The sequence below is a fragment of the Mytilus californianus genome, unplaced genomic scaffold, assembly GCF_021869535.1.
Source record: "Mytilus californianus isolate M0D057914Y unplaced genomic scaffold, xbMytCali1.0.p SCAF_9, whole genome shotgun sequence".
Classification (NCBI taxonomy): domain Eukaryota; kingdom Metazoa; phylum Mollusca; class Bivalvia; order Mytilida; family Mytilidae; genus Mytilus; species Mytilus californianus.
The window spans coordinates 94,745,257-94,756,521 of NW_026262745.1; positions in this window are offsets into that span (position 1 = coordinate 94,745,257).

The window sequence follows — 11,265 nt, forward strand, 5'->3', positions numbered from 1 at the left end:
CCAAAACATTTTTTCGCTCTTCGCACAAATAAATTTATTTCGTTTTTCGACGCTATCAATCAAATTATTTTTTTTAAATTTAACACTAACAGGTATGGGGGAAAACTGGATTCAGAATATTTTTTTTTTGTTCTTTGCTTGAACAGAATATTTTTTTTTGTTCTTTGCTTGAACAGAATATTTGTTTTTATCAATTCATCAAATTGGGAATCAGAATATACCCTTCCCCCTTTTCAACTTTGATGTCAAATGATTGTTTCCTAACGACGATTGCTTAATCATTGAGATGTCACATCGTGTTTCAATGAACTGGACCAAATTCATAGTACCTGGCCGATCTGCCTATCTGCAACACCTACGTTTTCCTTTTATCTGAATAACTTGTGGCTTTATTGTTTTGGACCATGTCACGTTTGTATACAGTATGGACTATTTAATGTTATAATTAATCAAGGTTTTTCCCTTCACTTCTGATTATTATTATTATTCTTTCCGTCAAACTTTAACGACATTTCCCTAAAAAAATAAGCGACATGTTAAAATGATATAAGTTTCCAAGTATCGGTTGACCAAAAGCTATCTTGTGGTTAGGGCACCACCCCGTAACATTTCCTCTATAGCGGTTATCTCCCCTAACACCGAAAACCTTGTTATCATTCTAACTCCGTAACCATAATAGGTAGAACAAAATCGAAGGGTGGAATTTGTTCAGGACCAGACCCTGGTTCTTCGTTTCATTTGGATCGAAAAGATTCAACGACTCTTTGGTAGGGTTATGCCCCTTTGAAAATTAACCAATGTCGGTTGGTCATTAAAACTCAGAAACCGTAAATTGTAGCCACCTAGGATCTTCACCAATGATCATCAATTCATGTGACCATGAACATGCTTCAAGGTCAAATGTCAAGGTCATGACCTAGATTTTGACCTTAGCTTGTTATCGGATTTCCTCAATAACCGTGAAAGATGGCTGATAAAATGAAATAGAAAAAATGTGTGTCCTACCGAGATCTACATTTGTTATGTGGGTCCAAAACTATTGGACCAACTATTATGGACCTAGGGCACCAACACTGTTTTTCAGGGTCCGTAATGAAGATTTTTTGCTTATAACAATTATAGCTCAAAAAGTTTAGAGATAGAAAGAAACTTTGAATTGCAAAAATGTTTAGCATAATATGATCTACAAAGTAAAGTCAAGGTCAGAGGTCAAGGTCCCTAGCAACGACACGAAAAACCTTAGCAACAATATATTTTTGAACTTAGAAGGCAATGAATAATATAAATAGGAAATTTTTAATACTGGAAATGACATTTTTGTCCCTAGAGCAACCACATCTAAATCCTTATCAACCACTTATTTTTTTTTAACTTTTAAGGCTATAAATAAAAGATATGACATTTTTAATACTTTGTGTTTTGACCTTATTTCAATGATTTCGGTGTTTTTAAGCATTATGATTTTGAATTAGTGTATATTTAACAAAATGGAAAAAGGAATGACCTTTCAATTTTTCATGAACAATTGACTTTTAATTCTATTTGCAATGCGAAGATGATCATTTATTTGTTGGTCCGTTATTTTGTGAGCTATGTGTGTGTGTGTGTGTGTGTGTATGTGTGTGTGTGTGTGTGTGTGTGTTGTAGTGTCTGTGCTTGTCTCTCTTGCTTTCAAACGTACTACTTGATTAAAGTTTGCTGTGAAAGGGACACCGAGTGCCTTTGTCTTCCCTGCCAATTAAAGCCTTTCTTGCAGTCATACACATGTGGCTAGATGACTAGGCCCTTGCTGATTTTAGTTATAGATTGTAACTCGAAACAATACAGAAACAGGTCTGCAATAAGTGGTGCGCAGTTAGTCCCCATTAGAATAGCGATAAATTGGCGATATACGGAATCTCAGTAGGAAACAAAATGTCTTCCAACAAAAATTCAATAAAAACAGAACACCCACTTTAAAAAAGTTATTAAAAAAAAGCTAGCATTGTAAGGCTTTTACGAAGAGGTTGATAAAAGAAAATGTTGTTCTCTATTTCTATGTGTTATACACAATGGTTGCCTTAATCAGGCAATACTTATGGATGAGTCGGAATCTGATTTTTCGCAAACATTTAAAACAGTCTTTGCAAAGTTTGGATTAAATGCAAATAAGTCTCGGAAGAACATCCGTGAAATCTTAGATGGCCTTGTAAACATTTATCTCAAAAAGAGAGATGACGAGTTCCATGTCTTACACGACGAATTACTTGGTTTCCTTTGCTATTATTTCGGTAAGCATCACCAACAACTAATGATAAACTATGCTGACAGTGAAATTATCAGGGATAGAACATTGTTGCAATCTTTACACTCAAATTCACAAGAATTTACCATTATTATAGATAGTCAGAATGAAAATGATTACCTTGAAAGATTGATAAAAGATATGTTAAGTGGCAATATTAATGATGTACTATATAACCATCAGATGATTCATAAAGATTTCAGATCGAAGCTCGCATCTCATCTCCAGAAATTAGATGATGATGATTTAACAGTCACCAATATCTTAAGTGATTTTGTATTGGATGAAAACGAAAAACCGTTCCAAATAGTACCTGTTAATTTTGCATGTAAATACGGCTATAGAGAATTGTTTGATTTGTTTCTGTCTAAAACAAAATATATAAACGCATATGAAGAAAATAATATTCCTCTAATAACAGCTCGTCGAAAAGGAGATACATATATGACAGGCTTGCTTTTAGAGAAAGGTGCAGATGTTAATCAGAGAGATGCTTTAGGGAGTTCACCATTACTTTGGTCATGTGTAAGGGGGAATGTAGACATCATCAAAATGATTTTTAGATAAAGGAGCAGATATAACGTATTTGGAGGTTTGTAGCAAGTCAAGTCCTTTAATATGGCCTTGTTTGGGTGAGTTCTTATACCATTCCGAGTCAGCACATATCATAGAAAGTTTCCAATCTTCATTATATGTTGATGAGTCTAAACCAGTGGAAAACAATTTTTCACCCAAGAACACATTATCGATATGTTTTTAACAGTGCTTCGAAATGGCTATTCAAGAGGATGTATCGTTGCAAAAGAAAAATATGTACTTAGCAAAGCCCAAAGATTAAAGAATGACATCCAAAACATCTTAAAGATAATTTTTAGAGACACCATAGAAATTGATGATGATGTGAAAGACAAACCTTATACAACTTATAACCAGACTTCAACATTTATTGATATAATGAGTTTATTTTTGGATAGAGGTATTGACATTGACAAGTCTTCAATTGGTGGATTAACTGCACTTTCATTTGCTTGTATGATTGACTCAACACACAGTCAGTCAGTTCGCTACCTTCTTTCGAAAGGAGCAACGGTAAACAAATATGACAAAGAAGGAACATATCCTCTACATATTGCAATGAGACATGGAAACGAAGGCTTAGTTAAATTACTCATTAACAGTGGTGCTAATGTTAATCTACCAGTTGATGAAATTTCCATAATAGATTGGGCAATAAGTAAACAAAATATGTCTATTGTTGATAGTCTCATTGATGCTGGAGCCAACATAGATAAACGATATGAAAATGGGACTACACTCCTTCATTTTGCAATTAAGTCTGACAATGACGAACTTCTTAAATCATTGCTAAAAGGAGGAATATCGGTTACCTGTGAAGATTATTCAGGGGAGACGCCACTTATGGTTGCAGTCAATCGTGGCTTGGAAAATATTGTTACAACTCTTATCAAAGAGGGAGCCGAAGTTGACGCTTGCAATTCTAAGGGAATATCACCGCTTATGCTTGCATCTTCGAAGGGAGATTTTGATATCGTCAACATGATGTTAAGAAACACACAATTTACCCCAAATCGAACTGTAGATTGTCTTTTTTCAGCATGCCGAAATAATTACTTAAAATTAGTTGGTTTACTGATAGATAGGGGCTTTGATACCGATATAACAGAACCAAATCATGAAAACACATGCTTATTAGAGGCAAGTCGTGATGGTAATACATCGATGGTAGCTCTTTTACTTGATAAAGAAGCCAACGTTAATGCTTCAAATCGTGCTGGGGATACTCCTCTTACAGTGGCATCTATGAATGGCCATACTACAATTGTTCGACTTCTCATTGCAAAGAAAGCTGACATGTATAAGTTAAATAAAAAAGGTGAATGTGCTCTCATCGTAGCATGTATAAACAACCATTTAAAAGTGGTCAAAGTGTTAATAGAAAACGTTCGTAATATTGACATTACAGTGCAGGAAAAAAAACAAACGTGCTTATCATGGCTATGAAAAAAATGTTACATTTTTGATCGATCATGGAGCTGCTGTGGATACCCAAAATTATAAAGGGGATACACCTCTTAAGCTAGCAACAGCAAATAACCATTTCAACATAGTTAAAATGTTGGTTGAACATAAAGCTAATATTAATATTCGTGATAAAGAGTGTTCTACTCCCGTGTCTGGGGCTATTTATTGTGGCAATCACGACATTGTGGCATATTTGATTGAGCATGAAGCTAATGTGAATACACAAGACTTTAAAGGTTTACCCCTCTTATGCTAGCAGCTTCAAAGGGCCATTATAATATTGTTAAAATGTTGGTTGAAAACAAGGCTGATATAACCCCACAAAATAAAGAAGGTTTCACATGCGTATCAAAAGCTAGTTTTCATGGCAGAGGTGAAATTTTGGCATATTTTATTGAGCATGGGGCCGATGTGAATATCCCAAACAAAGAAGGTAATACCCCTCTTATGTAAGCAGCGTCAAAGGGCCATTTAAACATTGTTAAAATGTTGCTTAAACATCAGGCTGGTGTGACCATCTGGGACAAAAAAGGGTTAAAAAATAAATTGCTGTATTTGATACACGAAAGAGCCATCGACAAAGCAAATAATACCGGGGATTCCTCTCTGATATTGGCATCAAAGAATGGTCATGCGTCAATTGTTCAAATATTATTAAATAATGGAGCCAATGTGTATATGAAAAACAAAGAGGGTTTGTCATTTTTAAGTTTAGCACGACAAAATGGACACTTTGAAGTAATGGACATTCTGCGTGAAAATATACCATACAGTTATAGTCTTTCTGATAATTGTTTCATGTATCTTTTTTTAGCTGATTTATTTATATATATTTTAGGGTTATATTTCTATTAATATATTTAATGATATGTTATATTTGTGACGCGTAACAAGTTGGCTTTGCAATTTTTCTCAAGGTCTTTTCCTTTTTGAGAGATGTTTATAGCCGTGTAATCATATAATTTCAGACATACAAAATATCAACTGTTTCATTATGTGTATTGAGAGGGTATAACATGTATTAACAGGAGGAACACATGAGACATCTTGTTTTTAAAAAAAAACTAACACTGGGAAGAATTGTGTGTGTATCTGTTCTGACAGAATTATCGTTTATTGAGCATGTGTTGTATGTTATTATGATTACCTTGACAATTCTAGAGATTTGCTTATTTCACCATGAACCCGTCAGATGGTTTCACTAATACTCAATTAATAGAAAGCTACTATATAATTTGAATCCGTGGTTAATATCATAGACATTTCCATTCTCAATTTTATTTTAACCACTATAAATTTGACTGGTCAAATAAGTCCCGCCTTCTCTGAATCACATTTTATGATAATAATGTTGTCTGTTTTAATACTCGCAGCAGTAACCTATATTTGAGACAACATATTCCATAATTATTTGATTTCTTTTCTATGATCTTTGTGATTTGTTGAGAGCTAATATTGACTCTGGCTTTCTGTCATATTTTTTTTATTTTGAAATCCTAATTAAAGAACATCGCAAAGATAAATCGAACATAGCTTCAAAGAGAGATTCTTATGTACCTAGCAATATTGTATATATTTGATAAGGACCGACCTCTTTTTGCAGACTTTATCATCCCTAGATTATGATTATATCTTGTTTGTTTTTGTTTTTTTATATTCAATATCTGTTTGCTTGATTTCTGTTTTTTAATACCATTACTTTAATGTGTTTTTTTTTTTTCATAAGCTAACCATACTAATAGCATTGTGTCAGATTTATAAATGAAAATGAAAGAGCCATCGACAAAGCAAATAATACCGGGGATTCCTCTCTGATGTTGGCATCAAAGAATGGTCATGCGTCAATTGTTCAAATGTTATTTAATAATGGAGCCAATGTGAATATGATAAACAAAGAGGGCTATAATTTGTCATCTTTATGTTTAGCACGACAAAATAGACACTTTGAAGTAATGGACATTCTGCGTGAAAATATACCATACAGTTATAGTTTTTCTGATTATTTTTTCATGTATCTTTTTTTAGCTGATTCATTTATATATATTTTAGGGTTATATTTGTCTATCTGAATCCTATTTTTGTCACTATCACCAAGGGTGACAGTTGCTGCCACAAGGAACGTAGCCTACAGTCCGACCGTATGCGTAAATTGAAAAAGTTTCTATTTTTCTGTTTCTAAATTTTCTATTTTATCCGAATGCAACATCACTTTCGATAACTATTCTTTCGGATGACATATAATATGTCAAACTCGAAATCATTTTGATTCACAAAGAGTTACGAATAAAATGATCAAGAACAATCAACATCCAATTCTCTATATAACAAACACACACATTGTTGTCATCATAACGGAATTCTATGCAACTATCATAAAAACTAGAGGTTTGGCTAGCTATAAAACCAGGTTTTATCCACGATTTCCTACATAAGGAAAAATGACTGTACCCAGTCAGGAATATGATAGTTGTTTTCTCTTCGTTTAATGTGTTTGCGTGTTTGATTTTGCCATTTGATAAAGGACTTTCCGTTTTGAATTTTCCTTAGAGTTCGTTATTTTTGCTACTTTACTAACAGATGTTTTAATCATATATGAATACCTTAAATTTGGATATGTTGATATGTTTGTGTTTACAAATTAGGGTTAAAAATTTTTAGAATTTTGTTTATATGCTATATTTGATTATAAGAATAAAGTAAAATCACAAAAATACTGAACTCCGAGGAAAATTCAAAACGGAAAGTAACTAATCAATTATTAGTATAATACACTATATAATAAGATAATTTTAAAATTAAAAATAGATGATCAATACAGAAATCGAAGATTATAATTTATACAATTGCAACATTATGGTATTTAGTATAAAAATCTACAATCGGATATATTTTTTTTAGAATAAATTGATAGTAGAAGGAAGATCGATAAATGAAGTAAACAATTGAAATATTTTTTTACAATCATTCCATATCCTTACACATTCATATATAAATGTTATTGTTTTGCATGTTTTTCATTTAACTGTAATTTGTGTATGCTTTTTTCATAGATATATGAATATACACTGAAACATGTTTGCACTTTATACCTTTTAAAAATAAAATATTTATCGTAAAATAATCAAAGTGTTGCACTGATAAAATCAGAATTTTCTATTTTGTGTTTGCTTCATCTTGGCCCTCCTTTCCTAGGCGCAACATTATTACTCAACCACTAGTCAGCAAGTGAAATTTTTAGGCACCTTTATTAAACAGTCTATGGTATTGAGGACAGGGGGCACTTGAGGTCATTTGTTGTGTTTAATGTTTCGTTTTATTTTTATGTAAATGTAAATGTCATCATTATATTGTTGATTTTACATGTAATTGTTATACCTTTGACCCTCTTATGAGTGTAATGTATGCTTAATAAATAATAAAATATATAAATGATTCATGCTACAAAGTTTCCTTCTATTGTATTTCCATTGTCCCAGATCTCATTTTCATGGTTCAGTGACTGCTTGAAAAATTGCATAGTTTTTAATTGTGAAGTGAAATACTTTATTTTATTATGGGTATCGAATAGGATAACTATATTTGGTATGCGGGATACTTGCTAAGCCAATCTGCCTGTTCGACATAATTCACTTGACTTCGACCCCATTTCATATCTTGGTGTTCAAGATTGAGTTTACGTGGTCAAGTTCAAAGACTTTATGCAATATGTTAATCCTATTTGGTGTGTGGAAAGATTTTAATGTTTGCATGTCCATCTGGCAGGTTATGATTTTTGTTTCATGGTTCATCGGTCAATTTTAAGTTTTTTTTTATGATTTGTTAGTATATTAGATATTATACGTAATAGATCAATTGTGTTTTGTGTATGGGATGGTTGCAAGGTGTAAATATCTGTCTGACACAGTTCATTTAATTTGACCTCATTTACATGGATCATTGATAATGTTAATAAAAAAAAGAAGATATGGTATGATTGTCAATAAGACAACTCTCCACAAGAAACCAAATCACACAGAAATTAACAACTATAGGTCTCCGTACGGCCTTCAACAATGAGTAAATCACATCCCGAATAGTCAGATATAAAAGCCCCCGATATGTCAAATGTAAAACAATTCAAACGAGAAAACTAAGGCCCCAATTTATGTACAAAATAATATATGAAAATCAAATATGATACACAGCAACAAATGAAAAACCATTGAATTACAGGCTACTGACTTAGGACAGGCACAAACATAATATGGCTGGGTTAAACTAGTTTAAAGGCGCGCCAACCCTCCCCTAACCTGGTACAGTGGTTTAACAGTACAACATAAGAACAAAGTATAAAATTCAACTGAAAAGGGCTTAGCTCGTCAGATCGACAAAAAGCAGAAATTCATCTAGCAAAAATACAGAATGGACGTGGCAAAGTACTAATACATCCCAAAAACAAAAAGAGACTATGTACAGATCTGAGAGTTCTTGTAGTTTCTGACAGCTATTTCAAAGCCATACCAAATAATAAATAGATCATGCATGTAAGACTATATGACGTTTGTTTATGTGATAAAGAGATGTGATATAATTGTCCATGAGACAACTATCCACCAAAGTTCAAATGAAAAGTAAGATAAAAAAGATACGGAACTCCATTGAAAATTCAAAATGGAAAGACTCTTATCAAATGACAAAGTCAAAAGCTCAAACACATCAAACGGGTGGAAAACAAATGTCATATTCCTGATTTGGTACAGACATTATCTTATTTAGAAAATAATGGATTATACCTGGTTTAATAGCTAGCCAAACCTCTTGTACAGACTTTCAACACAAATCCAATCATGATAAGTAAAGCAGGCGAGACGTTTCAGTATGTTTACTCTTATATTTCCACGTGCACCAATCATATAATATGAATAGCTTAGTAGTAAATATGAAAAATATGGAGATGCGATATTATTGTAGTAGTGGATGTAAGCAACTAAAGGCAGCTGTACGGCCTTCATCGGCGAAAAAAAAATCCCAGCTCGTATAGTCGGGTTTAAAAGGCCCCCGACATGACAAATATGAAACGATACAATTGAGAAAACAAACGGAATATTGTAACAAAACAATTTACAAAAACCATATAACACAGACATGAACCAACGACAAACACTGACAAACAGGCTTCTGACTTGGGACAGTCATATAAAATCAGTGGTGGGGTTAAACATGTTTGAAGGCGCAAACCCTGCCACAACCTTGGTCGGCGATGTAACAGTACAACTGAGGATTATTTGTCATAAAGAAATAAGAAGATGTAATTGCCAATGGGACAACTTTTTTACAGAACCCAAATGAAATGGATGTGAGCAACTATAGGTCATCGGTAGGCCTTAGCCGAAGACCAAAACTCATATAGCATATAGATATAAAAGGCCGTGGTACGACAAACTGTAAAACGATTCAAAGGAGAAAACTAACGGTCTGATCTATGTAGAACAAAAAACAAACAAAATATGACAAACAGCAAGTAACAACAATCACTGAATTTCAGGCTGATGACTTTGAACAGGCACGTACTTCGTATGGTGTGCAGGCGATAAACCCTCTCCCTAACCAGGAACAGTGGTTAACAGCACAACATATGATCATTTGAAAAGGGCTTTACTAATCAAATAATTGCAAAACACGAAAAAGTGACAAAAAGACAATAGACCCAACGTACCGATATAAAACTACTCGCAATTACTGAAAGGCATTGCCTACGATTACGTTAATTATAGCTTCCTAGAGTGGTTTTCACCATAACATAAACATCGGACTAAAACAAAAGCAAATCCAGTATGTGTAGAAGCTTCCATTGTTACGTCCGTGATTAATCGTTTCCTAACCCAACCTAGCATTCCCGCAATTAGTATCCAATGTAATAATAACCTTTTTTATATCATTGTTACATTTCAACGTAATCGAAGCCAGTCCTTACTGAAAACCAAATTAAAGTCCATCACAACTTAAAAGAATCACATCAGCAAGAACACTTGTGCTAAATTGCTGTAACCACATAGTCACTAGTTTCTACCGTAGACCATACATGAAATCTATAATTTAACCTGATATACAGGATAAGGAAACGGGGAAATAGATATTTTATATTTTTTTCCACAAATAAATTAGGAATTCACGACTAAAAATGAAATGTTGCTCTAAGCCGAAGTCTAAAATAAAATAATCGTTTAAAGTTATGAAATTTGGCTGTCTGAGTATAGAAATCTCTAGTATACGAGTCATTTTACTCTCCTATTCCATCGAAAGATCCCAAATTATCGTTTATCATTCAGTAATCCAAAGGCATCGCCTGGCGTTGAAATTTAATACGGCGTTGACCAGATGCGGATTTATGGGGCATGGGACCCGGGCCCTTCGATTTGTGGATAACATTGGGTTGATTATTTAGGGAAACACTGAAGCATGACTGGAGTGGGTCCCCCTTATGACAATTTCTGAATCCGCAACTGTTGACAGTGGCGGATCCAGAACATTTAAAAGGGGGCCAGCTGACTGAAATAAAAAGGGGGGGGGGCTCCAGTCATGCTTCAGAGATTCCCAATAAAATCAACCAAATTTGTCCCTCAAAAGGGGGGCCCGAGCCCCCAGGCCCCTCTGGATCTGCCTATGGTTGACAATGACAACGAAACGGTGTCAAAGGTGTTATTCATCTGTTTGCAATGCAAATATTGCTGGTAATAATTCTATGCTTACAGTGCCTTAAAATAAAAAAATAAAAAATATTTTCAAATAAAATGCACAAAATTAAAACAAAATAAAAGAACATCAAAAACACTCCAAAAGTATGGAATAAAAAGAAAATGATATTTAACAATAAGAATAGTAACCCACATAACTGAATGATTTGAAACAAATGAAATGTGTAGTATTTTAAAAGACGATAAGAATGATCAGCGTGATGG